Source organism: Lepidochelys kempii, chromosome 5, assembly GCF_965140285.1.
Source record: "Lepidochelys kempii isolate rLepKem1 chromosome 5, rLepKem1.hap1, whole genome shotgun sequence".
In the NCBI taxonomy this organism is placed as follows: domain Eukaryota; kingdom Metazoa; phylum Chordata; order Testudines; family Cheloniidae; genus Lepidochelys; species Lepidochelys kempii.
The window spans coordinates 127,466,569-127,493,855 of record NC_136384.1 but is presented as its reverse complement, the minus strand read 5'-3'; positions in this window follow the sequence as shown (position 1 = coordinate 127,493,855).

Genomic DNA, 27,287 nt, shown 5'->3' with positions numbered 1-27,287 from the left:
GGCAGGGACTGTTGGCTATAGATTAGCCTGTCAGCCCGTATTCACAGGAGTCGCTGTACTGACTTCACTGTGTGAGTAAATGCTCAGCAAAGCTAGGAAGGGTTGCACAGTCTAGCCCTGTGCATTTTGTACACTCCCTTGTATTTGGGCTCTGCTGGCTTTACCAGAATACACCTACCAAATGATCATTATAACAGTGTGGGAACTGGGTAGGGAGCAAATGGGGGCTGGAATCATTTAGATAAGGAATTTCTAAACATAAAATAAAATTACTGTCACTACCCTGTTTCACAGCGAACGCTCCTCCCTGGTACCCCATTCAAGGAGATTTTGGTTCTAAGACAAATCATAGAATCATAGAATCACAGAATATCAGGGTTGGAAGGGACCTCAGGAGGTCATCTAGTCCAACCCCCTGCTCAAAGCAGGACCAATTCCCAGTTAAATCATCCCAGCCAGGGCTTTGTCAATATGTTCCTGCCAGGAACCTTCCAGGCACGGCACTTTGTCACCTATGTTCATAGGTGAGTTTCAATAACCCTCTGCAAATAGGGTTTTAAAATGGCAAATAGTGGGCAGGCCTCCTGTGAATGGCTGGAGGAAAGAGGGATTGCCCTGCGAATGGAATTATTAAAAACAAACCAAGTCACAAGCAGCTGTGCAGAAAAAAAACTGAATTGTATTTTCAGACTTCTCAGAAGCTGGGCAGCTCTGTGCTGCTGAGGTCCATCTGGCGCAATGAGCTTTCTCCTGCTGACTCTGCTGCCTTGGTTAGCCATGGATTGGCCTGCCTGGTCCTCTCATTAATCACTATGATGCATGGGTTTCTCCTCTAGCTTTCAGGAGGCTCTGGCTGTTAGCCACACATTCAGGCTGTGCGGTTACGCAGCACCCAGTGAGGCATGACACATTCCTGCTGCTGGGAAGGCACTGGGCAACGTTTGGCACAGCTGCTCTCAAATCTTGTGCATGTGGTGGGGCAAAGGGAGGGGTGTGTTCTGATACAACCAGCTGACCTGGCAGCACGCTTTCCTCATGGCATTGGGCAAAGGCTCACCCTCCCCATTGCAACTTGACAAAAGGTGTGATTGCCAGCACAGGAATAGTTGTGTTCTTTTGCATGCTTTAGCTACCTTATCTGAAGAAAATGGCTCTGTTTTCACAGCTTTTCATATCGGGACGAGGCCAGCTTTGCTGCCAAAGTGTATTCTCACTGGAAAACAGGCCTGGTTTCGCCCTCTCACTTACTTACTTCAGCGCCAATGTCAATATAGGGAGGGATTTTCAAATGCATCTGAGTTAGCTGCCCCATTTCCATTGAAAGTCACTGGGTTTAGGAGCTTTTGAAAACTCTGCCCCAGATGCATAAGGCACAATCTTTATTCTTTGTAATTTAAAAATAAGACTCCCATGAATAAACCATTACTGTCATTAGACCAGCATCCTCCACCATGATCAGGGCTCCTTGGAGCTTAGGGTGGCCGCTATCGCATCCCCAGAAAACTAGAACTTCCCACTACACATGGGATGAGAATCATGAGGTTACAGTGCACGGAGGACACCATTCTGAAAAAAGAAAAGGAGTACTTGTGGCACCTTAGAGACTAACCAATTTATCTGAGCATAAACTTTCGTGAGCTACAGCTCACTTCATCCGATGCATTCAGTGGAAAATACAGTGAGGAGATTTATATATACACAGAACATGAAAAAATGGGTGTTATCATACACACTGTAAGGAGAGTGATCACTTAAGATGAGCTATTACCAGCACGAGGGCAGGGGGGGAAGAAAACCTTTTGTAGTGATAATCAAGGTGGGCCATTTCCAGCAGTTAAGCGGAACGTCTGAGGAACAGTGGGGGGGAGAGGGGGAATAAACATGGGGAAATAGTTTTACTTTGTGTAATGACCCATCCACTCCCAGTCTCTATTCAAGCCTAAATTAATTGTATCCAGTTTGCAAATTAATTCCAATTCAGCAGTCTCTCATTGGAGTCTGCTTTTGAAGTCTTTTTGTTGTAATACTGTGACCTTTAGGTCTGTAATCGAGTGACCAGAGAGATTGAAGTGTTCTCCCACTGTTTTTTGAATGTTACAATTCTTGACATCTGATTTGTGTCCATTTATTCTTTTACGTAGAGACTGTCCAGTTTGACCAATGTACATGGCAGAGGGGCATTGCTGGCACATGATGGCACATATCACATTGGTAGATGTGCAGGTGAACGAGCCTCTGATAGTGTGGCTGATGTGATTAGGCCCTATGATGGTGTCCCCTGAATAGATATGTGGACACAGTTGGCAACGGGCTTTGTTGCAAGGATAGGTTCCTGGGTTAGTGGTTCTGTTGTGTGGTGTGTGGTTGCTGGTGAGTATTTGCTTCAGGTTGGGGGGCTGTCTGTAGGCAAGGACTGGCCTGTCTCCCAAGATTTGTGAGAGTGATGGGTCAGCCTTCAGGATAGGTTGTAGATCCTTGATGATGTGTTGGAGAGGTTTTAGTTGGGGGCTGAAGGTGATGGGTAGTAGCGTTCTGTTATTTTCTTTGTTGGGCCTGTCCTGTAGTAGGTGACTTCTGGGTACTCTTCTGGCTCTGTCAATCTGTTTCTTCACTTCAGCAGGTGGGTATTGTAATTGTAAGAATGCTTGATAGAGATCTTGTAGGTGTTTGTCTCTGTCTGAGGGGTTGGAGCAAATGCGGTTGTATCGTAGAGCTTGGCTGTAGACAATAGATCTTGTGGTCTGGGTGAAAGCTGGAGGCATGTAGGTAGGAATAGCGGTGAGTAGGTTTCCAGTATAGTGTGGTGTTTATGTGACCATTGCTTATTAGCACTGTAGTGTCCAGGAAGTGGATCTCTTGTGTGGACTGGTCCAGGCTGAGGTTGATGGTGGGATGGAAATTGTTGAAATCATGGTGGAATTCCTCAAGGGCTTCTTTTCCATGGGTCCAGATATGAAGATGTCATCAATATAGCGCAAGTAGAGTAGGGGCATTAGGGGACGAGAGTTGAGGAAGCGTTGTTCTAAGTTAGCCATAAAAATGTTGGCATACTGTGGGGCCATGCAGGTACCCATAGCCGTGCTGCTGATTTGAAGGTATACATTGTCCCCAAATGTGAAATAGTTATGGGTGAGGACAAAGTCACAAAGTTCAGCCACCAGGGGTTTTCTTCCCCCCCTCCCCTGCCCCACTCTCATGCTGGTAATAGCTCATCTTAAGTGATCACTCTCCTTACAGTGTGTATGATAACACCCATTTTTTCATGTTCTGTGTGTATATAAATCTCCTCACTGTATTTTCCACTGAATGCATCCGATGAAGTGAGCTGTAGCTCACGAAAGCTTATGCTCAAATAAATTGGTTAGTCTCTAAGGTGCCACAAGTACTCCTTTTCTTTTTGCGAATACAGACTAACAGGGCTGCTACTCTGAAACCATTTTGAAAAGCTCCCCGCCTTGGGTTGCCAACCCTCCAGGATTGTTATGGTGTCTCCAGGAATTAAAGATAAATCTTTAATTAAAGATTATGTCATGTGATGAAACCTCCAGGAATATGTCTAACCAAAACTGGCAATCTGAGGCCCCTGCCAGCGTGACCTCACACGCACTGTGTGTGCAAGGTCATGATGGTTGGGGCGAAGCAGCACGCTCTTCAAAATGGCGTCCCCTGTCTGGGAGACCAGACAAAACCACATCCAGTTTCGTCTCCATACTGGACAGGGGACAGAACCATAGAAAAGAGCGCAGTCCGACTTAAAACCGGACGAATGGCCAGCCTACTGGTGATAGGCTCTATACAAACACATAGTAAGGGACAATGTCTACCCCAAAGACAGTCTAAATCAATAACACAGACAGAAATGCTGCCTGTTTTAAATGACTAATTATTGTTTGTGTATAAAATAGGGAAGATGTATGTTGAGGGGGACTCCGCAAAGAGGGTCAGGTTTCCAGAGGGAACTAGTTTGGCGTGACATTTGGAGCTCAGGGATGTAACATGGGTTCCAACTGCTACTTGACAAACACAGGCCTGTCAACGTGTAACACTGGCCTCTGAGCATGCTCAGTAAAGATCTTTCCTACAACTCTACCTACCTGCTGCATCAGTGATTGCTAATGAAAAATTCCCCTTTACGTCTTCGTTTTGTTTGGAACTTTTATGTATTTCTACTTCCACTGGACTTGATCTTACACTGCCATAGAGAGAATGCTGGGAATCCCCCAGTTCTCCGGCTCAGTTGCAACAGGGTGGCTGAAGCAGAATGTCAAAATGAGCCACAGTGACAGAAACCTGCCAGACACGGCACTGGCATCAAATTTGTTCGTATTACATAAGATGAAGGACAAGCTCCTGATTAAAAAGAGGGAGGAGGAGTTGATATATAGAGGGAATATATCACAGATTCCTATTCAGGGAGCTAACAGAGCTGTTTATTTTGCTGACCTGGCATTCCTGACCTGACAGATTGAAGCAGGAAATGAACTTGTAGGAAGAACCTTGAAAACGTAACTGTGTGACCCGTCTGCAGTGTTTCAAGGTATCATTGTCTGGGGATAGCGGAAGACACCGCTTCAGATACTAAAGCACAAACATTCCATTGCTTTGCTTCTGGCTTTAGGACTTTCAGTGCATACAGACAGTCTCTCTGGAATATCCCCCTGGATTTCATCGGGCTTTCAGCATTCTGATCAGGCTGCAGAAGCATTTGTTAGCACAGCTCCATGCCATTCTTTGCTCTATCCCAACAATGGTTTCTTGGAAGCCCTCCATGACACGTGGGGAACTTCGGATGCCATAAAAAAAAAAAGCAGTGCCTTTCCACTGCAGTCTCCTGTGGTTTCCTTGGCAATCCATTACTGTCATACTGCAGAAAGAAGGCTGTGAAGAATAATTATACATATTTATCTGCTGTGCAACAGAATGAAAACAAAAGGTGAGACCAATGCTGCTCCATATTGAAATTGTGTGAGAGCGTCTTAGAATTTCTGTGAAGGACAAAACAACCCCAGCTTTGCAGATTCTTTCACAATTAGCTAAATCCTCTAGCATAAACCTGTCTGGAATCCAGCAGCATTATCACAGCTGTAAAAGCCTTGGCTAATATAAACTGTTCTTCTTTCAGAGGGAGTTTACTAAATATTTAGCTTTTATTTTTGCACTATCATCACAGTAACGCATAGCTCTTATCCAGCACTTCTCTTCCTTAGTTCCCAACTTAAGAACATAAGAACGGCCATATTGGGTCAGACCAATGGTACATCTCTCTCAGTATCCTGTCTTCTGACAGTGGCCAGTGCCAGATGCTTCAGAGGGAATGAACAGAACAGGGCAATTGTCAAGTGACCCATCCCCTGTCATCCGGTCCCAGCATCTGGCAGTCAGAAGCTTAGGGACACCCAGAGCATGGAGTTGCATCCCTGACCATCTTGGCTAATAGTTATTGATGGGCCTATCCTTCATGAGCTTGTCTCATTCTTTTTTGAATCCAGTTATACTTTTGGCCTCCACAACATCCCCTGGCAGTGAGTTCCACAGGTTGACTGTGTGTTGTGTGAAGAAGTCCTTATTCACTTTCTCCACATTCTTCATGATTCTATAGACCTCTGTCATATCCCCCCTTAGTCGTCTCTTTTCTATGCTGAACAGTCCCAGTCTTTTTTAATCTCCCCTCACATGGAATCTGTTCCATCCCCCTAATCATTTTTGTTGCCCTTCTCTGGACCTTTTCCAATTCTAATATATCTTTGTTGAGATGGGGTGACCGGAACCACATGCAGTAGTCAAGGTATGGGCATACCGTGGATTTCTATAGTGGCATTATGATATTTTCTGTCTTATTATCTGTCTCTTTCCTAGTGCTCCCTAACATTCTGTTAGGGTTTTTTTACTGCTGCTGTACATTGAGCAGATGTTTTCAGAGAACTATCCATAATGACTCCAAGATCTCTTTCTTGAGTGGTAACAGCTAATTTAGACCTCATCAGTTTATATATACAGTTGGGATTATGTTTTCCAATATGCATTACTTTGCACTTATCAACATTGAATTTCATCTGCCATTTTGTTGCCTAGTCATCCAGTTTTATGAGATCCCTTAATAATGCTTCGCAGTCAGCTGTGGACTTAACAATCTTGAGTAATTTTGTATCAGCAGCAAACTTTGACACCTTACTGTTCACCCCCTTTTCCAGATCATTTATGAATATGTTGACCAGCACTGGTCCCAGTACAGATCCTTGGGGAAACCCATTATTTACCTCTCTCCACTGTGAAAACCGACCATTTATCCCTACCCTTTGTTTCCTATCTTTTAACCAGTTACTGATCCATGAGAGGACCTTTGCTTTTATCCTTACTTTGCTTTAGAGCATTTGGAGTGGGAACTTACCAAAAGCTTTCTGAAAGTCCAGGTACAACATATCAACTAGATCACCCTTGTCCACATGCTTGGTGACCCCCTCAAAGAATTCTAATAGATTGGTGAGGCGTGATTTCCCTTTGCAAAATGTTGACTCTTCTTCAACTTATCATGTTCATCTATGTGTCTGATAAGTCTGTTCTTTACTATAATTTCAACAAATCACCGATGGAAACTTTTTTTAAAAATCAGTGTTAAGTTAGCTATCCTCCCATCATCTGGTACTGGGGTTGATTTAAACAATAGGTTACATACCACAGTTAGTTAGTTCTACAATTTCATATTTGAGTCCTTCAGAGCTCTTGGGTAAGTATCTTTTGGTCCTGGTGACTTATTGCTATTTAATTTATCAATTTGTTTCAAAACCTCCTCTATTGACTCTTCAGTCTGGGCCAGTTCCTTAGATTTGTCACCTAATAAGAATGGCTGAGGTGTGGGAATCTCCCTCACCTCCTCAACCATGAAGACCAATGCAAAGAATTCATTTGGCTTCTCTTCAATAATCTTGTCTTCTTTGAGTGCTCCTTTAGCCCCTCGATCATCCAGTGGCCCCACTGACTTTTTGGCAGACTTCCTGCTTCTGATGCACTTTAAAAAATTTTCTGTTAGTTTTTGTGTCTTTTGCTAGTTACTCTTCACATTTTTATTTTTTTGTGGCCTGCCTTATTATATTTTTAAACTGGACTTGCCAGAGTTATACTTCTTTCTATTTTCCTCACTAGGATTTGATGTCCAATTTTTAAAGGAAGTCTTTTAGCCACTAACTGCCTCTCTTATTCTGCTGTTTAGCCATAGTGGTATTCTTTTGGTGGTCTTACTGATTTTTTATTTTTTACTTTGGGGTATGCATTTAGTTTGATCCTCTATTATGGAGTTTTAAAATAGTTTCCATGCAACTTGCAGGCATTCCACTCTTGTGACTGTTCTTTTAATTTCCATTTAACTAACATCCTCATTTTTGTGTAATTCTCCTTTTTGAAGTTAAATGCTACAATAGTGGTTTCTTTGTCGTTTCCTACTTGGATGTTAATTTTAATTACATTATGGTCACTATTACTGAGCAGTTCAGCTATATTCACCTCTTGAACAAGAGCCTGTGTGCCACTTAGGACTAAATCAAGAACTGCCTCTCCCCTTGTGGATTCCAGGGCTAGCTGCTCCAAGAAGCAGTCATTGATAGTGTATAAACATTGTATTTCTGCATCCTGTCCTGAGGTGAAATGTATCCAGCTGTTGGGAATGGGCCACATCCACCATGATTGAATTGGCCTCGTTAGCACGACAAAAAGTAATTTTCCCTCTGTTGATATTCACCCCTTCTTGGCAACTGTTGGGAATGGGCCACATCCACCCTAATTGAATTGGCCTTGTTAGCACTGACCCCCCACTCAGTAAGGCAACTCCCATCTTTTCACATGCTATATATTTATACCTGCCTACTGTATTTTCACTCCACGCATCTGATGATAATTTAATTGGGGATTGGTCCTGCTTTGAGCAGGGGGTTGGACTAGATGACCTCCTGAGGTCCCTTCCAACCCTGATATTCTATGATTCTATGATGAAATAGATTATAGCCCATGAAAGCTTATGCCCAAATACATTTGTTAGTCTCTAAGGTGCCACAAGGATTCCTCATTATTTTTGCTGAAATCCCCCATTATTAGCAGGTTTTCTGTTTTTGTAGCCTCTCTAATCCCCCTGAGCATTTCACAGTCACCATCACCATCCTGCTCAGGAGTATATTGCTACTGTGATACTCTTAATATTCATGCATGGAATTTCTAGGTCAGTATCTGCATATTACAAGTGAGGAAACTGAGGTACAGAGTGAAAGTGACTTGCCCAGAGTGATAGAAAGAGCTGGGAAAGAACCCAGGTTGTCTGAGTCCCAGTCTAGCACTCTACCCACTAGTCCATGCTGCCCTAGCCAAAAGCCTTTCCTTTCACAAAGCTAGAAAGAGAGGTATAACAAGATCCAATGACAGCAAGCTGAAGCTAAACAACTTCAGAGGAGAACTAGTGCAGATTTTTAACAGTGAAAGCAATTAACTGTTGGAACAGCTTCCCCGGGGACATGGTGGCTTCTTGAGCATTTGCTGTCATTAAGTCAAGCCTGGCTGTCTTTCCAAAACAATGCTATAACTCGTAGAAAAGTTATGGGCTTCTGCAGAAATTACTGGATGAGGTTCCCTGAACGGTTGTACAGGAGGTCAGACTAGATGATCATAATGGTCCCTTCTGGCTTCAAAACTGAGATATCTATAAATAAAAAAACCACTTGTTTAACATTATTCCTTTGCTGCATTTGCATGAGGTCATTTACATGGCCCAAGCAGTATGCCCATTGCTGTTAGCCTCATTGGCTGACTGTTTGCTTTTGCTTGGACTGATGCCTGTATCTCATTTTGCTCTCCCGCCCACGCCAAGGACAGTACTTCCAGGGTCAGGGCCTTAGCTGCAATAGAGATATGCACAGACAGAAAAGTGTCCTAAGAAGAACTCTGCGAAGCTCAAAAGCTCATCTCTCTCACCAACATAAGTTGGTCCAATAAAAGATATCATCTCACCCCCCTTGACTCTGATACAGGAAGATATTTAAGCACATGCTTAATGTTAAGCGTGCGAGCCGTCCTGTTGAGGGATTCACAGGCTTACGATTAGGCATGTGATTACATAGCATCTTGATTAAGCATCATAGTTACGGTGGGTTTATATTGCTTGGAGCAGCTTTTAACTATGGAGCTGTTAGCTCATGTCTACATAATTGGATGCTGTGAAGCAAGCCAATAAGCAGGAAGTGGAGGAAGCCTGGTTCTGCAGTGCTGGTCTGCAGAGGAGAGATCAAAGTGGCCTCTGCATTTCTGCAACAAAACGCCCCACCAGATATTAACCTAAATGTTTCTCAGTGGCAGTTTAAATAAAATCAGTGTTTTTTCTCCTATGCCCTGGAGTGCAAAGCTGGGTCACACATCAACTCCAACTGCATCACTTTTTGGTTCCATATGACAACATTCTAGCTACCTCGACCATGTCACTGCACTCGATCCCCATCAGTAGTTTGTATTTTTGCTGCCAGAAAAATAGAAAATAAATGAAATAACCCTCATGGTAATAGTGTACTGAGATTGATTGATTGATCAATGCATAAAATATTAATGAAATGCCAGCCAGCTCCAACTAAGGGCCACGTTTTAAGCTGGTATAAATTGGTGTAGCTTCATTTCATAGAACCATAGGGTTAGAAGGGACCACACAGGTCATCTAGTCTAACCCCCATAATAAGCGAGCACTTTGCCATTTGAGCTAATTCGCCATCACCTCACAGGCAATAGTGGAGTTATGTTGATTTTATACTAGCTGGGAATCTGGCCTTAACTGGCCAAGCCTAACTTTTATTTAAAAAACACCCCCATACTAAACTTATGGGTCTGTTGCAACACACAGGCACCCTTTGAGCAAAATGAGAAGCTCCAGAATCTGTGTTGATGAACTAATGGTGGGATGGATTTCAGCTACTGGAAGAGTACTTTACATGGGTTTGAAGGGATTTAATGGCCAAATGTGGGACTAGCACAGAACTTAAACTAGTGCCTGCCCTGGACTTAGTATTTAGGATCTTCAGCAAAAAGGAGGAAGCCTGCATGAGCATGTTCATGCAGTAGCATTGCAGATTTCTGTGCGTAGCCTCACTGGGTTCACCTGACACGTGGATCACGATGGAGCAGATTTGTCCCAGCCCTCTGTGGTTAAAAGAAGGATGAGCCAAAATGAGAAATAAACTCTAGTAAAAATGGACAACACACACTGAACTCAAAGAGAAGGGGTCTGGGCTTCAAAGAACAAGTAGAAGAAGACTAACATGACTCTGCTAATAACTCGGAGTCCATCTCAGGACGGACAGAACAGAATTATATCAGCCTCTCCAAAATCCAGGATTCCTCAACTCTTATGACTGCCCATTCCAGTGCTTCACCACCCGCCTAGTGAAATAGTTTTTCCTAATATCCAACCTAGACCTCCCCCACTGCAACTTGAGACCATTGCTCCTTGTTCTGTCATCTGCCACCACTGAGAACAGCCGAGCTCCATCCTCTTTGGAACCACTCTTCTCTTCTGTAGACTAAATAACCCCAGTTCACTCAGCCTCTCCTCATAAGTCATGTGCCCCAGACCCCTAATCATTTTCGTTGCCCTCCACTGGACTCTCTCCAATTTGTCCACATCCTTTCTGTAGTGGGGGGGACCAAAACTGGATGCAATACTCCAGGTGTGGCATCACCAGGGCCAAATAGAGGGGAATAATCACTTCCCCCGATCTGCTGGCAATGCTCCTACTAATGCAGCCCAATATGCTGTTAGCCTTCTTGGCAACAAGGGCACACTGTTGTCTCATATCCAACTTCTCATGTACTGTAATCCCCAGGTTCTTAGCCAGTCAGTCCCCAGCCAGTAGCAGTGCATAGGATTCTTCCATCCTGAGTAAAGGACTCTGCACTTGTCCTTGTTGAACCTCATCAGATTTCTTTTGGATCAATCCTCCAATTTGTCTGGACCCTATCCCTACCCTCCAGCATATCTACCTCTCCCCTCAGCTTAGTGTCATCTGCGAACTTGCTGAGGGTACAATCCACCCCATCATCCAGATCATTTATGAAGATGTTGAACAAAACCAGCCCCAGGACCAACCGCTGGGGCACTCCGCTTGATACCGGCTGCCAACTAGACATCGAGCTGTTGATTACTACCCGTTGAACCTGACAATCTAGCCAGCTTTCTATCCACCTTATAGTCCATTCATCCAATTCATACTTTTTTCACTTGCTGGCAAGAATACTGTGGGAGACCATATCAAAGCGTTGCTAAAGTCAAGGTATATCACGTCCACTGCTATCCCCATATCCACAGAGCCAGTTCTCTCATCATATAAGGCAATCAGGTTGGTCAGGCATGACTTGCCCTTAGTGAATCCAAGCTGACTGTTTCTGATCACCTTCCTCTCCTCCAAGTGCTTCAAAATGGATTCCTTGAGGACCTGCTCCATGATTTTTCCAGGAACTGAGATGAGGCTGACTGGTCTGTAGTTCCCAGATTCTCCTTCTTCCCTTTTTTAAAGATGGGCACTATATTTGCCTTTTTTCCAATCGTCCGGGACCTCCCCCAAGCACCATGAGTTTTGAAAGGTAATGGCCAATGGCTCTGCAATCACATCAGCCAACTCTCTCAGCACCCTCGGATGCAGCGCATCTGGGCCCATCGACTTGTGCATGTCCAGCTTTTCTAAATAGTCCTTAACCTGTTCTTTCACCACTGAGGGCTGGTCACCTCCTTCCCATACTGTGCTACCCAGGACAGCAGTCAGGGAGCTGACCTAGTCTATGAAGACTGAGGCAAAAAAAGCATTGAGTCCTTCAGCTTTTTCTACATCAGCTGTCACTAGGTTGCCTCCCCCAATCAGTAAGGGTCCCACACTTTCCCTGACCTTCTTCTTATTGCTAACATACCTGTAGAAATCCTTCTTGTTACCCTTCACATCCCTTTCAATGCAACTCCAATTGTGCTTTGGCCTTCCTGATTACGCCCCTGCATACTCGAGCAATATTTTTATACTCCTCCCTAGTCATCTGTCCAAGTTTCCACTTCTCATAAGCTTCCTTTTTGTGTTTAAGCTCACTGAAGATTTCTCTGTTAAGCCAAGCTGGTCGCCTGCCATATTTGCTATTCCACCTCACACTCTGCCTGGCAGGCAGTTACTCCCGCATCTCCTGGATGTCGGCCTTCCCTCCACTGAGCATGACAGCTCTCCTGAGTCTGCTTGTTCTATTCAGCACACTGGGCTAGTGTGAGCTAGCCCAGTGCCATGTAACCCCTCCGTGTGGTGCTCTGTCCCTCACAAGTGGTGGCTGCTAGGCCGTAAGAACATAAGAACGGCCATACTGAGTCAGACCAAAGGTCCATCTACCCCAGTATCCTGTCTTTTGATAGTGTCCAGTGCCAGGTGCCCCAGAATGAATGAACAGAACAAGTAATAATCAAGTGATCCATCCCCTGTCGTCCATTCCCAGCTTCCGGCAAACAGAGGATAGGGACACCATCCCTGTCCATCCTGGCTAATAGCCATTGATGGACCTATCCTCCATGAACTTATCTAGTTCTTTTTTGAACCCTGTTATAGTCTTGGCCTTTACAGAATCCTCTGGCAAAGAGTTCCACAGATTGACTGTGCATGGTGTGAAAAAATACTTCCTTTTGTTTGTTTTAAACCTGCTGCCTATTAATTTCATTTCTTTTGTTTATGAGGAGTAAATAACACTTCCTTATTTACTTTCTCCACACCAGTCATGATTTTATAGACCTCTATCATATCCCCCTGTAGACATCTCTTTTCCAAGCTGAAAATTCCCAGTCTTATTAATCATATGGAAGCTGTTTCATAACCCTAATCATTTTTGTTGCCCTTTTCTGAACCTTTTCCAATTCCAATATATCTATTTTGAGATGGGGCAACCTTTTTTGAGTTGGCCTTCCACTCTACATTGCCCAAGGTAACACAGCCTCTCACATCAAATTGTTTTTGAGACTCAGTTAAAGTTGGAGACAAGCAGACTGGACAAACTGGATGGTTTAGATTAAAAGCAATGTGCTAAGGGGTCCGCAAGGCTGCTGATAAGGTCCCAGGTTGGCATGGCAATGAGCTGAAATATTCCAGAGATCGGAGGGGGATGTTTATAGCTGAAATCACTGAAAGGTGGTTTCATTGTTCATGTTAATGAGATGATGCTGCCACCCCTTCCTGGGCATTGTTTATCTGGGGGACTCAGTGGGGGCAGAGAGACAGGTTGGCTGGAAGGAGTGAGCTGTACCTTCATGGCTGCCATCCACCATTTCCTGAGACTGCAGGATCCACCAGTGTGTCTTCATCATCTTGATGGTGAAAGACATCTTGATCAGACCAGGCTAGGGTGCGGGAACCAGATGACAGTCTTAAATGACAATAGCCACATGCTTACACTACACCAAATGACACCAGCTGAATTCTACAAAAGAAGCCATGGTTAGAGCTTGTTGATGTACTCATTGCAATTAATGTAGCCTTTTTCCCCCTCTTTTGGTGAGTTCTCCATGAACAGGCTGTGACTTTTAGGGCTTTGTAGGTTCTTCTCTGTTGTTTGTCAAATAGACAGTGCAAACAGATTGGCTCCTGACTTGTTTGCAAACTGATCAGTGTGGTCCAGATCCTCAATATCCAGTATATTGATTCCTGTGGGAGTCAGGCACCTAAATACCTTCAAATATCTGAGCCTTATAGTATTCAGTATTCATCAGTGGAGTTGGTCAAAATATTTTGACTGAACAATTTTCCTAATTTTTACTACATTCTCAGATATTCTGATGGGAAGGTTTGAAACAAAAATTTTCACTTCCAATTGACAGTTTGAAATTAAACTTTTCTTTTCACTCAAAAGTCAACAATTTTTCATGTCAACATTTCCAAATAGCAAATTCTTAGAACTTGTCATTCCACATTTTTATTCTGTTTCAACATAAAAACAAATGTCAAAATACTGAATTTCCCAGAGGACGAAATTCTGTTTTCTGAACAGCTCTACTGATGAGCTGCTATTCATACCATGTGATTGGTTTGTATCATAATAGGATGGCCTATAAACTCAGTTAGGCCACCTTTCTAGCCCCTATTAAACAAGATGCTTATGCAGATGCTTAATCTGCAGCACATGAGGAATCTCACTGATTTCAGTGTTGAACTGGTACCTCTGTTTGTGAAGTAATTCTCCATCAACAGGTAGGTTGTGATTTCTATTAATTGGTTTACAGTTTGTAATTGTTGAACAACTCTTTTGCAGATAAGAGGGGAGCTTCTCCTCCTGGCTGTGAGACCATTTCCAGTGTGAATACTCTCTTGTATATTCACTTTTGTTGAGGCCTTGGCTTTAGAGAATGTTCTTGTCCATAAAAGTTGCTGACCTGAACATTCATGATTTCGCATATACAAGGGGTGACAAATACCAATGCAGTAAATTGGCAGGTTTTATGCACCAAGAGATTTGAAAAGTTGCATTTGATTTTAGATTGTAAGCTGTTTGAGGCAGGAACTCTGATTTACTATATGTTCAACAACAATAACTTGCCCAACGCTAACAATGTTCTCAAGCAATTCAATACTTCTGAGTGGAATTTACTTACTATTAACATTTTACTGAGGTTTGCAACACCAGAGTGCAAGGGAACAAGGCCTGGAACTGGCCAGCTCCATCCAATTAGCCCTGCCCACCTGACCTGGGATGGGGTGTGGGGTTTAATTATTAGAACCAGCTGGATATGGAGGAGCTCCTTCTCCTATAAAGAGCAGCAGGAAGCTGGTGGGGGAGACAACTAGAGTGAAGCTGGAATAAGAGACTTCAGCAGAAGCCAGTTGCTTCCCCAGAGAGGGAATGGCCGCTACAATTGAGCGGTCTGCAGCAGAGAACAGTGAGCCTTAAGGGAAAGGGTTCCCCACAGAGAGGGTCTGGGAGACCCTCTGCAGGGAACAGTGGGAGTAGGGACTTGATGGCAATTTGAGATCTCTCTGTTGGTAATTTTGTTATGTGACTAAATCCAGCCCCTGGGATGGGTGTTGTTGAAGCAGAGAAGAGTTTGTTTTGGTAACTTGATTGGGAGAGCCCTGAAAAGTGGGGAAACTGGGGCAGGGCTACTGCAGAGCAACCTCCACCCACAATGGGGCACTTGGGAGGCAGCCAGCCCCTTCACACAGAACATACAGTTAGGGTGACCAGATAGCAAGTGTGAAAAACTGGGAGGGGTAATAGCCACTGTCAAGGTTCCTTCCCCACTCTGAACTCTAGGGTACAGATGTTGGGACCTGCATGAAAGACCCCCTAAGCTTATTTTTACCAGCTTAGATTAAAAACTTCCCCAAGGTACAAACTTTGCCTTGTCCTTGAACCCTATGCTGCCACCACCAAGCGTGTTCAACAAAGAACAGGGAAAGAGCCCACTTGGAGATGTCTTCCCCCAAAATATCCCCCCAAGCCCTACACCCCCTTTCCTGAGGAAGGCTTGATAAAAATCCTCACCAATTTGTACAGGTGAACACAGACCCAAACCCTTGGATCTTAAGAACAATTGAAAAATCAATCAGGTTCTTAAAAGAAGAATTTTAAAGAAAAAGTAAAAGAATCACCTCTGTAAAATCAGGATGGTAAATACCTTACAGGATAATCAGATTCAAAACATAGAGAATCCCTCTAGGCAAAACCTTAAGTTACAAAAAGACACACAAACAGGAATATACATTCCATTCAGCACAGCTTATTTTACCAGCCATTAAACATAAGGAAATCTAACGCATTTCTAGCTAGATGACTTACTAACTTAACAGGAGTTGTAAGGCTGCATTCCTGATCTGTTCCCGGCAAAAGCATCACACAGACAAACAAACCCTTTGTTTCCCCCTCCAGCTTTGAAAGTATCTTGTCCCCTCATTGGTCATTTTGGTCAGGTGCCAGCGAGGTTATCTTAGCTTCTTATCTTTGCAGTGGAGGAGGTTTAGGTTGGATATTAGGAAAAACTTTTTCACTAGGAGGGTGGTGAAACACTGGAATGCATTACCTAGGGAGGTGGTAGAATCTCCTTCCTTAGAAGTTTTTTAAGGTCAGGCTTGACAAAGCCCTGGCTGGGATGATTTAATTGGGGATTGGTCCTGCTTTGAGCAGGGGGTTGGACTAGATGACCTCCTGAGGTTCCTTCCAACCCTGATATTCTATGATTCTATGATTCTTAACCCTTTACAGGTGAAAGGGTTTTGCCTCTGGCCAGGAAGGATTTTATAGCACTGTATACAGAAAGGTGGTTACCCTTCCCTTTATTTTTATGATAGCCACCTATATAAGAAAAAGCCCCGAATATCAGGACTGTCCCTATAAAATAGGGACATCTGGTCACCCTACATACAGCTAAGATTTACTTGTAATGATTATCTATCCATCCCCAAACATCTTCCCATAGACTAATTAATAATTTAGTCCAAAACCAAAAGAAATAACAAAATAAAATCCTGTGACTTGAGCAGGGGGTTGGACTAGATGACCTCCTGTGGTCCCTTCCAACCCTGATATTCTGTGAGTCTATGACTTACAAAAAGCAAGCAAAACCAGAACCACATCTGAGTTGAAAGTGGAACACATACTCCAAGGTCACAGACCAGATCCTAAACTGGTACCAATGGCCACAACTCTGGGACTTCAGTAGAACTATCTTGACTTACAGCTCCTGAGGATCTGGCCCATTGACGTTCAGCGTATAACAATCTGTCAGACAGCTAGAGCACTACCTCTTATATTATCAATACACTCTAGAAATGGCATCCATGAAAGGTGGGTCCCTCTCAGGCAGAGATGAAGCCCTTTGTTCTGAGCTATACGATAATTTGGTGGTGTACCCAAGCCACAACCAGGTTTTCTGATGTTGCTATGAGGTCTTTGGTACTGGTTTCAAATCTACCCCTTGCCGTATATGAAAGGATAGAAATGTGAATAATTTTTCTGTGTTGCTAGCTGACCCACCTGAAATCCACTACATTGCACAGGTAGAGAGAGCTGGTTAGCAGAGGGAAAGGATTGGTTTGCTAGGGGTTCCACAAGAAATGCAGCGTATGAAAATAAGGGTGAATGCTCAAGGCAGCTTTTCAAAGATCTGCACATCGTTTTATTTGTCTGAAATGCATCAGGATCAATGGAAGTCACACAATACTTAAATATCAAAATGTACTTCACAGAATTTTTCCTATTTACTTTTATCTTTCTGACAAACAGAAAAGGACACCTACCCCTAGGCTTAAAGCCAGCTTATATTGCAGATATAAAATATCACACCGTTCCTGGCTGTTAATAAGTTACTGAGAGTCTTCAGAGATTCCATGCTTATTAATAAATGACTTAAGATTGTAAATGAGTAAGAAATCTGAAGGCAGTCTCTGTTTGTGACTTCTCCTGTTCTCTAGCATGGCGGGGGGTCGGGGCAGGGGAGAGCAGTGAATCAATAGCCTAAATGCAACATTGTTTATTTATGTAACAAAACAAGCCATGGGAAGATGCAAAGAAAAATTATTTCCCAGTAACTCAGATAACGAAGTTTGAATTTAAGGGCCCTGGGTTCAGAACAGAGACCCTAATCCAGCAATGCACTTACATACATACTTAAGTGTAAGCACTGGTTGATATCCTAGTGACCTCAGAGTGATGTGAACTGCACCAGGGTAGCCCAGGGAAGAACTGTGAGAGAGACTCGCTGTCCTACGCCTGATCTCCTCTTGCTCCAGTAGGGACATCTAGCATATTCATCTCTCTGCCCAAGCAGCTCCTCAGATAGGGCTAATGCAGCCCTGCTAGGGAGCACAGGGCTTTCTTAACTGATGTAGCCACGTACCTAGAGCCATAAGGGATGTCTGAAACTGATTCATCTCATCAGCAGTTTGACTGAAGGGTCAGCCTGAGAAGTCGCCTGCCTTGCCCACTCCAAGTGAAGCCCTCACAATCTGGGCCATCAGCTGGCTTCCACCTGTAATCAGCATCAGATATTAGACTCAGTTGGAATGGCTACTCTCTCTGTCTCTGCAGACGTAGTTAAGTTAATACGGCAAATACTACCTGACTTTTCTATTTTTTTTTTGTGATTTTTTGCATTGTACTGTATTCTGAATGGCATCAATCTGAGCCCCTTGGTGGAGGGTTTTTTATAAACTCATTATTATTATTATTTATTTATTATGGCAGGGAAGGACAAGAGAGAATATTGTCATCTTTTAAGTAATGGAGATGCTCAGATATTATGGTAATGAGACCCATATGTGATAGAGAGATCCCTGTCCATAGACAAAAAGATAGATGGGTGTGTATGGAGAGAGATGTATATGGGGATGGATTAATGCACAACTAGATTAGATAGAGAGGTATATGTGGGGATGGATAGATAGAGCTGATGAATAAGGTGTATATGGGGATGGACGGATAGATAACTTGGCCATCAACGAGAACATCCTGACTGTAGGTCAGCGACACTAGTTAGATTCCCAAATCAATAGGCACTTGAGTCTCCTTCCAGCTGAAACTGTTTGTGAGCTACCCAAGCGGGTCTTATCCATTTGATGTCCCTTACAATATGTGCTAACTTCTTATGCTAAACAATCTGCCCCACCCTTCATTTTGCTGTGACGCTGGGAGTTCCTTTCCCAGACCTCAAGAAGGGTTCTGTGTGAGCTCAGAAGCTTGTCTCTCTCACCAGCAGAAGCAGGTCCAATAAAAGTTATCACTTCACCTACATGGTTTCTATAGTGACCAAAGGCAGCCTCTCCTCTTTTCCTGGGCATCGAAAGATCTTTCCTTGATGGAGCCCCTGTTGTGTGGTGTGCTCCTTCCTCCACTCCCTTTACCAGCTGTCCTGGTTTGGCAGCCTGTCAGATTGGCCCATCTGTCAGCTAAAAAGAGAAACCATTCAGACAAATGCCTTTTGGTTAGTGGCAGCTTCAACACTGCAGTGATCAATGGCAAACTGTCAGCCAGCAGGCCTGATGCAGTGGTGGTATAACCGTGTGCGTCCCAGCATATGAGAGACAAGGTAGGTGAGGTAATATATTTTATTGACCAACTTCTGCTAGTGAAAAAGACAAGCTTTTGAGCCACTCAGAGCTCTTCAGATCAGCAGGTCTGACAGGAATGAGCTGTTTGCCTTGCTGATCGCTCAAGTACGAAGAGGCTGTGAAGTGACTCTGGGTAATTTCAAAGTGAGTAGCTAATACCTTCAACTAGACACGTATGTTATTGTGGCAAAGACGACACGTTGCACAATATAATGAAATAATTTCAATCTTTAACCTAGGAAACCTGGAAAATTTTCCATTTAGCCTCTTCTTTAGTTCCCCTCCAGAAAACTGATTTTCCATTTAGTTGAAAATCATTCATGGAAAAAAAATTCATTTTGTCAATAAACTTTTCACTTTTAATTTAAAACACAAAACAGAACAATTTTTGCTATTCTGCAACCATAACCCAACACTTTAAACTGAAAATTGTTGGGTTTTGGTTGCCAGAAACCAAAAAAGTTCAGTTTTTGACAAAAACCTGAAACATTTTGAAGAAAAATATTGACAAAAATGAAAAAAGATTTTGTTTTCATTTCAGTTTTCCAACCAGTTCTACTTCAACCACATACAATTAACATCTGCCTTGTCATTTGGGGATGGTCTTGGATCCAAAAATCTGGGTACAGGCAGAAGGAGGCTTGATTCAGATACCTGGATCCCAATTCAGGCATTCCCAAATTTCAGGATATTTGGCTCTGAAGGGTTGGTTCAGACCTATATCCAGTTAACAGGTGTACATTGGCTGGATTCTCACACAACCAGTCCTCCTCACATTGAGGTCATGCTGATTGCAATGGGGGCAGTTTCAGGGCCTTACCCTGGGTAACTATTTGGGATGGACTCTTCTCTTTTCATTGCACCCAGGTGACTTATTTGCTTCCTGGTTTGGGCCCTGAATCAGCAAAATGCTTTCACACATGAACATCAATGGCACTGAAGCACACACTTACAGTTAAGCATGTGCTTGTGTGCATTGCTCAGAAAGCTGCACGCTCCTATTTTGAACATCTGGATAGACCACTGCAAGTGGTGTCTCATGTGAGTGATTCACATGGGGTGGAGCTTTTTTTGTGAGCAGGGCTTTGGAGAGTATTTGGTTCCCAGTGTGACCTCTGACTCACAGGAACGGCCATACTGGGTGAGACCAATGGTCCTTCTAGCCGAGGATCTAGTCTTAGACTGTGGCCACTGCAGAGCTTCAGGGGAGCGTACAGAGTCGGGCAGTTGGAGTAAACCACCCTGTCTTACCCTCCCAGCTTCTGGCAGTCAGAGGTTTAGGGTTGCCACCAAACATGGGGTTGTGTCCCCGACCATCTTGGCTAATAGCCATTGATGGAGCTATCCTCCATGAACTTATCTAATTCTGTTTTGAACCCAGTTATACTTTTGGCCTTCACCACATCCCATGGCAACAAGTTCCACAGGTTAATTGTGCATGGTGTGAAGAAGTATTTCCCCTTGTTTGAATTAAACCCGCTGCCTGTTAATTTCATTGGGTGACCCCTGGTTTTTGTATTGTGGGAAAAGGGTAAATAACACTTCTTTATTCACTTTCTCCACACAGTTCATGATATTATAGACCTTGGTCATGTCCCCCTGCCCTTACTTGTCTCTCTTCTAAGCTGAACCATCCCAGACATTTTAATCTCTCCTCAGATGGAAGCCATTCCATAAGGCCTAATAATTTTTGTTGCCCTTCTCTGTACCTTTTCTAATTCTAATATATTTTTTGAGAAGGGGTGACCAGAACTGTAAGCAGTATTCAAGGTGTGGGTGTACTATGGATTTATGTAGTGACATTGTGATATTTTTCTGTTTTATTATCTATCCCTTTCCTAATGGTTCCTAACATGCTGTTAGCCATTTTGACTGCTGCTGCACATTGAGCAGAAGTTCTCAGAGAACTATCCTCGGTGACTCCAAGATCTTTCTTGTGTGGCAACAGCTAATTTAGACCCCATCATTTTGTATGTATAGTTGAGATTACTTTTTCCAATATGCAATATTTTGTAATTTATCAATGTTAAATTTCATCTGCCACTTTGTTACCCAGTCACCCAATTTTGTGAGATCCCCCTGTAACTCTTCACAGTTGGCTTTGGACTTAACTATCTTGAATAATTTTGTATCAGCTGCAAACTTTGCCATTTCACTGTTCACTCCCTTTTCCAGGTATTTTATTAATATGTTGAACAGCACTGGTTCCAGTACTGATCTTTTGGGGACCCCACTGTTTACCTCTCTCCATTGTGAAAACTGATCATTTATTCCTACCCTTTGTTTCCTGTTTCTTAACCAGTTACAGATCAATGAAGGGACCTTCCATCTTTTCCCATGACTTTTAGTTTCCTTAAGAGCCTTTGGTGAGGGACCTTGTCAAAGGCTCTCTGAAAATCCAAATAAACTATATTGATTTTTTTCACTCTTATCTACATGGTTGTTGACATATTGACACCCTCAAAGAATTCTAGTAGTTTGGTGAGGCATGATTTCCCTTTACAAAAGTCATGTTAACTCTTCCCCAACAAATTAGATTTGTCTATGTGTCTGATAATTCTGTTCCTCACTATAGTTTCCACCAGTTTGCCTGGTACTGAAGTTAGGCTCACTGGCCTCAAACTGTCAGGATCACCTGTGGAGTATTGTTTTAAAAATCTGTATTACCATTAGCTACCTTCTGGTCATCTAGTACAGAGGCTTGTTTCAGCAATAGGTTATTAGTAGTTCTTCAATTTCACATTTAAGTTCCTTCAGAACTCATTGGGGAATACCTTCTGGTCCTGGCAACTTATTACTGTTTAAATTATCAATTTTTTCTAAAACCTCTACTGCTGAGTATCCATATGGGACAATACTTCAGATTTGTCAGCAGAAAAAGTAAAAAGCTCTGTGGGTATCTCTCCGACAGCCTCTGCAGTGAAGACCGATGGAAAGGATTCGCACAGCTTCTCTTCAATTGCCTTGTCTTCTTGAGTGCTCCATTAGCACCTTGGTTGTTTGGTGGCCCCACGGCCTGTTTCACAGGCTTCTTGCTTCTGATGTACTTAAAAAAATGCCTCAGTGTTAGTTTTTGCATCTTTAGCAAGTTGCTTCTCAAATTCTTTCTTGGCCTGCCTTTATTGTACTTAACCTGCAAGAGTTTGTGCACCTTTCTATTCACCTCACTAGAATGTCACTTCGAAATTTTAAAGGATGCCTTTTTGCCTTTAACAGCCTCCATTTATCCGCTCTTTAGCCTTGATGGCGTTCTTTTGGTCCTCTTAGGGTATGTCTACACTGCAGTTAAAAAACGCAGCTGGCCCATACCAGCTGACTCTGGCTCACAGAGCTTAGGCTAAGGGACCATTTAATTGTGCTGGAGATGTTCCAGCTCAGGGTGGAGCCCAGGTAAGAAGAGAGCCTAGGGTTGGATAAGTACTGCCGTTGTCACAGAAACTCCCGTCCTCAGATGAAGGATTGCTATTAGGAGTTGGTTCTGTAACAGCCATAAATTTCCTCCCATCTAGGTATGGGTGGAATTTCTTCACATCCCCTACCAACTTAAAGCCTCCTTGTCCATTTGTGCATAGTTGCATTCTCTCGCTGTGAGCGATCTGGAGGCAAATGCTATGGGTCTCTCATTGCCACCTGGCACAGTGCGCTCTATAACAGACCTGTTCCTCGTGAGGAAGCATGACATGCTTTAACCATCTCCTGAGATTTATGTAGGCCTTGTGCATCAGTAACACACCCACAATAAGCTGTCGAGTCCTTGGAAAAAATTGTGTTTTATGCAATTGGCTCATAACCCATATTCTTCTAGACATTTTAATACCCTTTCTGTGGTTTTCAAATGTTCTTCATCACTTCCATGAGTCACAATAATGTCATCCAAATACCACTCTTCTCAGGATAACTTTTAAACTTGGTCCACTGCCCATTGCCATATAGCAGGAGCTGAAGTAACACCAAACACTAGTACTTATTGTACTGGTACAAACCTTTTGTGTCTTGATTGTAAAGTATGGTTCAGATTCTTCCTCAGCTTCCACTTGTAGGTAGGTCAATGACAAATCAATTTTCCTGAATCATTGTCCCCCTGCCAGTGTAGCAAAAATGTCTTCAATTCAATGCAGGGGCTAAATTTCAACTTTCAGTGCAGGGTTTATGTTGACCTTTAAAATTTCCACACACGCTCTCTGCACTGCACTTTTTTACAATTGGAAGGATAGGCATTCCCCACTCACTCCAGGCCACTTTGTAAAGTATGGCCTCTCTTTCCAGACATTCCAATTCAGCATCGACCTTCGAGTGAATACTCTAAGGGACAGGTCAAGCTCTGTGAAACTGGGGCTGCACTTTCTCAGCTAGGATTAGTTTAGCCTTCATGTGTTTCAGAATTCTAGTGCCTGACTTAATATCCCTTCCCACTGCGGTTGAACTGTTTTAGTGGAGTTTGCTGACAGTGACTGCAGCATCTTTAGAGAATTCCTATCCAGAGGAACTTCATGTATTCATTCATGGCCCTACAGAGCCGGTTTCCCTTCTCAATGACATATAAGTCTAATAATCATTGCTTATTGTTATACTCCACATTCTCTTGCATTGCTCCAACTGGCACTATCTTTTCTCCCATACACGTTTTTAGCAACATCGTTGTTTCCCTCAATGTGGTATTTTTAAGTTTTCTCATATTTCAAACGTGAGATAACAGAGCCTGTCCCCAATTCCATTTTGAATGTTTTTCCTGCCATCCAGGGTGTCAACCAGATTTTTTTTTCCACACTAATATATATCCAGGCTGGCTACTCCACTCTCACACTCTGTGTCACTACTGCCTCTGTCAACAGAGTGTATATTGATATTCCTTTTTCTATACCCTGATTTGGTCTCTTTCTTATTTTTCTTGGTGCAACAAACCACTTGAATATGCCCTTCTTTTTAATTACAGTGTCTGCAATATGCATCTTCACATCAGCGGTCAGAAGGAGTGTGAAACCCTTTTCCACACCGACAGCGTCTGTCTGGTGAGTAGACCGACTCTTACCTTGGGTTACAGATAATTCATGCATTCCTACTTCTGTTTTAGCTTTAGTATGCAATTCTATTGCATCCCTTGTCGCACTTTCCATCGCAACTCCAATTTCTACTACGTGTTTAAAGGTGAGATTTTCCTTAGTTGCGCTGCCTCTGTAGGCTTTCGTTAAGCAGGCCATACACAAATCTGTCTCTTAAGCCCATCCTTAAAAGCGCAGTATTTGGACAATCTCTTTATCTCTGTCACAAAAGAGGAAATAGATTCTCCTTCAAATTGATGCAATTGAACCTTTCTGCCATAATCAGTGGCTTGGGTCCCAAGAGCTCTTGGACAATTTGCACTCGCTCTAAAGGTTTTGCTTACTGGCATCTCCGAGGTGATCAGACTGTATGTACTAAACTGTATATTTTTCCTCCCATCACACTCAATATTGCTGCTCCATGATTTTCTGAGGGAATCTCATTTACTTCAAAATACTGCTCCAGCCTCTCGATACATGTGGGCCAGTCCTCCATGGCACTGTCGAAGGCTTTCATTTTTCCAGCAGAGCCTGCCATTTCACCCGCTGCTATCAGTTCAGTAGTTCAGAGCACCCACAGTTGTAGCAGACTCCTATCTCTCCCTCGGGGCTGCAAGCATTGTCATCGATTCTTTCGCTACTCTGATTCATGGAAGGCTCTTGAAATCCTTGTTGCCAGTCGTTGCATGCAGTAAAGTTAGCACAAATCCCCGATTAGAAGCACAGACAGCGTTGGAGTCATGATGGCTCACTCACTCTTGTACTGCAGAAGAAGAAACACGGTGACCACTATGTAACCAATTCAATATATTCAACTGCTTAAAGAACTGTACCTGCGAATTCACACCAACAGATTCAGCACTGTGCTCAACCCTTCAAATATATCACACTCTGCCCTGAGCCCTGTTTCACCAGCTGGTCACGGCAATCTGTCAATGCAGCCATCTGTGACATGCTGTTGAGAGTGTAACCGCTGTGATGCATCATCATATCTACTCCCCAGCTTCGCACACTGAAAGGATGCATTTCCTACAGCGCACTGGGGGCAGGAAAGAAGAGAACTTTTCAAGGCAGAATGAGGCTTTTAGAACAACAGGGTGGAGACGTGTGGAAGAGGTGCTGCTTTCATTTGGCATCCATACAGACTGCTCTCTGAACATGAAATCTGATTCAGGTGTTACCTACGTCCTTGCAGAGAGAGGAGTAGAAATTGGTGCACTGCATTCTTTTAGGACCTGACCCAAAATTTCCCATTAACTGCAATGGGATTTGGATGAGGCCTTTGAAGTTTTGTTCCCAGAAAAATTATTATTCCAGCAGTTCCCAGAGGCTCCAGCTGAGATTGGGGCCCCGCTGTACTAGGCACTATACAGATGTGTAGTGAGAGACTGGCCTTGTCTCAAAGTGCTTATGTAACCCACACACCTTCTGGGTGTGGTGCTCTGTCCCATCTAGTGACACCAAGACCACTTAGAGAGAGAGATTAATGAGTTTGCTCTACAGCCTTAGCTAACAACCAGTTGGCTTTTAGCTCATGTGGTAGAGGCTCATGCACTAAGCTCAAGAGGCCGCAGGTTCAATCCTGCCTGCCGATGACCGGGTCTGTCAGCATTACAAGTGTGGGCTCGTCTAGGATTTCAGCTGGGAAGTCTCTGAAGTTTGGAATGGGCTTCCTCAGCTAGGGAAAGTATGTAACCCACACACCTTCTGGGAGTGGTGTTCTGTCCCCTCTAGTGGCACCAAGACCACTTAGAGAGAGAGATAGTTAAATTAAACTGCTCTACAGTCTTAGCTAAGAGCAGTTGGCTTTTAGCTCATGCAGTAGAGGTTCATGCACTAAGCTCCAGAGGTCCCAGGTTCAATCCCGCCCACCGACAACCGGGTTCTGTTGGCATTACGCTTACAGCCTACATAGACAAGCTAAAAGGTAGGAGCGGAAACGGTGGGACAGAGGGGAGGTGACTGGCCCACAGTAACAAGAAGAGCTAGGATTGGAACCCAGGTATCCTGGGAACCCTACCAACTCGCACATATGTGACTAAGAGAACCAGGCAGAGGAAAAGACGGGCCAGTGAAGGAGAAATAGAGCTCAGGAACAGGTTTGCGGAGTTGAAAAATGAAGAGGGGGTGCAGCAGGTGGTCACTGAAGGTGAGAGGGCAAGGAAGAAGAGAAGAGCAGCTAGTCCTATAGGAAGAGGGGAAGAGTCAATGGAGATAACAATACCAAATATGAGCTCCAGGAGGATGAGGGATGGGTTCCAGAGGATTGCAAGGGACAATAGGAATCAAGAGGACTTGCAGCCAGAGAGAACAGAGGATAGACCAGAGAATTGCACCATCATCAGGAAAAGACAGGTCTACATGATTGGGGACTCCTTATTGAGAAGAATACACAGGCCTATAGCCAGAGCTGATCCAGAGAACAGAAGGGTGTGCTGTCTGCCGGGTGCTAAGATACGGGATGTGGACCTGAGGCTGAAGAGGATCCTAATGGGAGCGGGAAAGAATCCACTGATTGTCCTTCATGTGGGAACAATTGATATGGCTAGATTCTCACTGGAACATATCAAGGGAGACTATGCCAGGCTGGGGAAGACGCTTAAGGAAACTGAGGCTCAGGCAATCTTCAGTGGGATTCTGTCTGTTCCTAGAGAAGGGCAACAAAGGTGTGACAAGATTATGATGCTCAACAGATGGCTCAGGCAGTGGTGCTATAAGGAGGGCTTTGGGATGTATGGCCACTGGGAAGCATTCATGGACAGAGGACTGTTCTCTCGGGATGGACTTCACCTGAGTAGGGAGGGAAATAGACTTCTAGGATGGAGGCTGGCACAACTGATTAAGAGAGCTTTAAACTAGGAATTTGGGGAAGATGGTTGGGAGATGTCCAGGTAATCTCCACGCTGGATTTTAACATTGAGAAAGAAGAAAACGAAGTAAGAAAGGATACAGCTGTGGGTAGGAGAATGGACATAAGGAGGAAGGGCAGTGTGGATACCAGTCTAATAGGTGATACAGGCAATAGAATGTCTGTGTCTAATCGGGTGCAGAATGTGAGCGAGGCCAAACAGCAAAAATGAAGATGTTTGTTCACTAATGCGAGGAGCCTGGGTGACAAAATGGAGGAACTAGAGCTACTGGTGCAGGAAGTGAAACCAGATATTCTAGGGAGAAC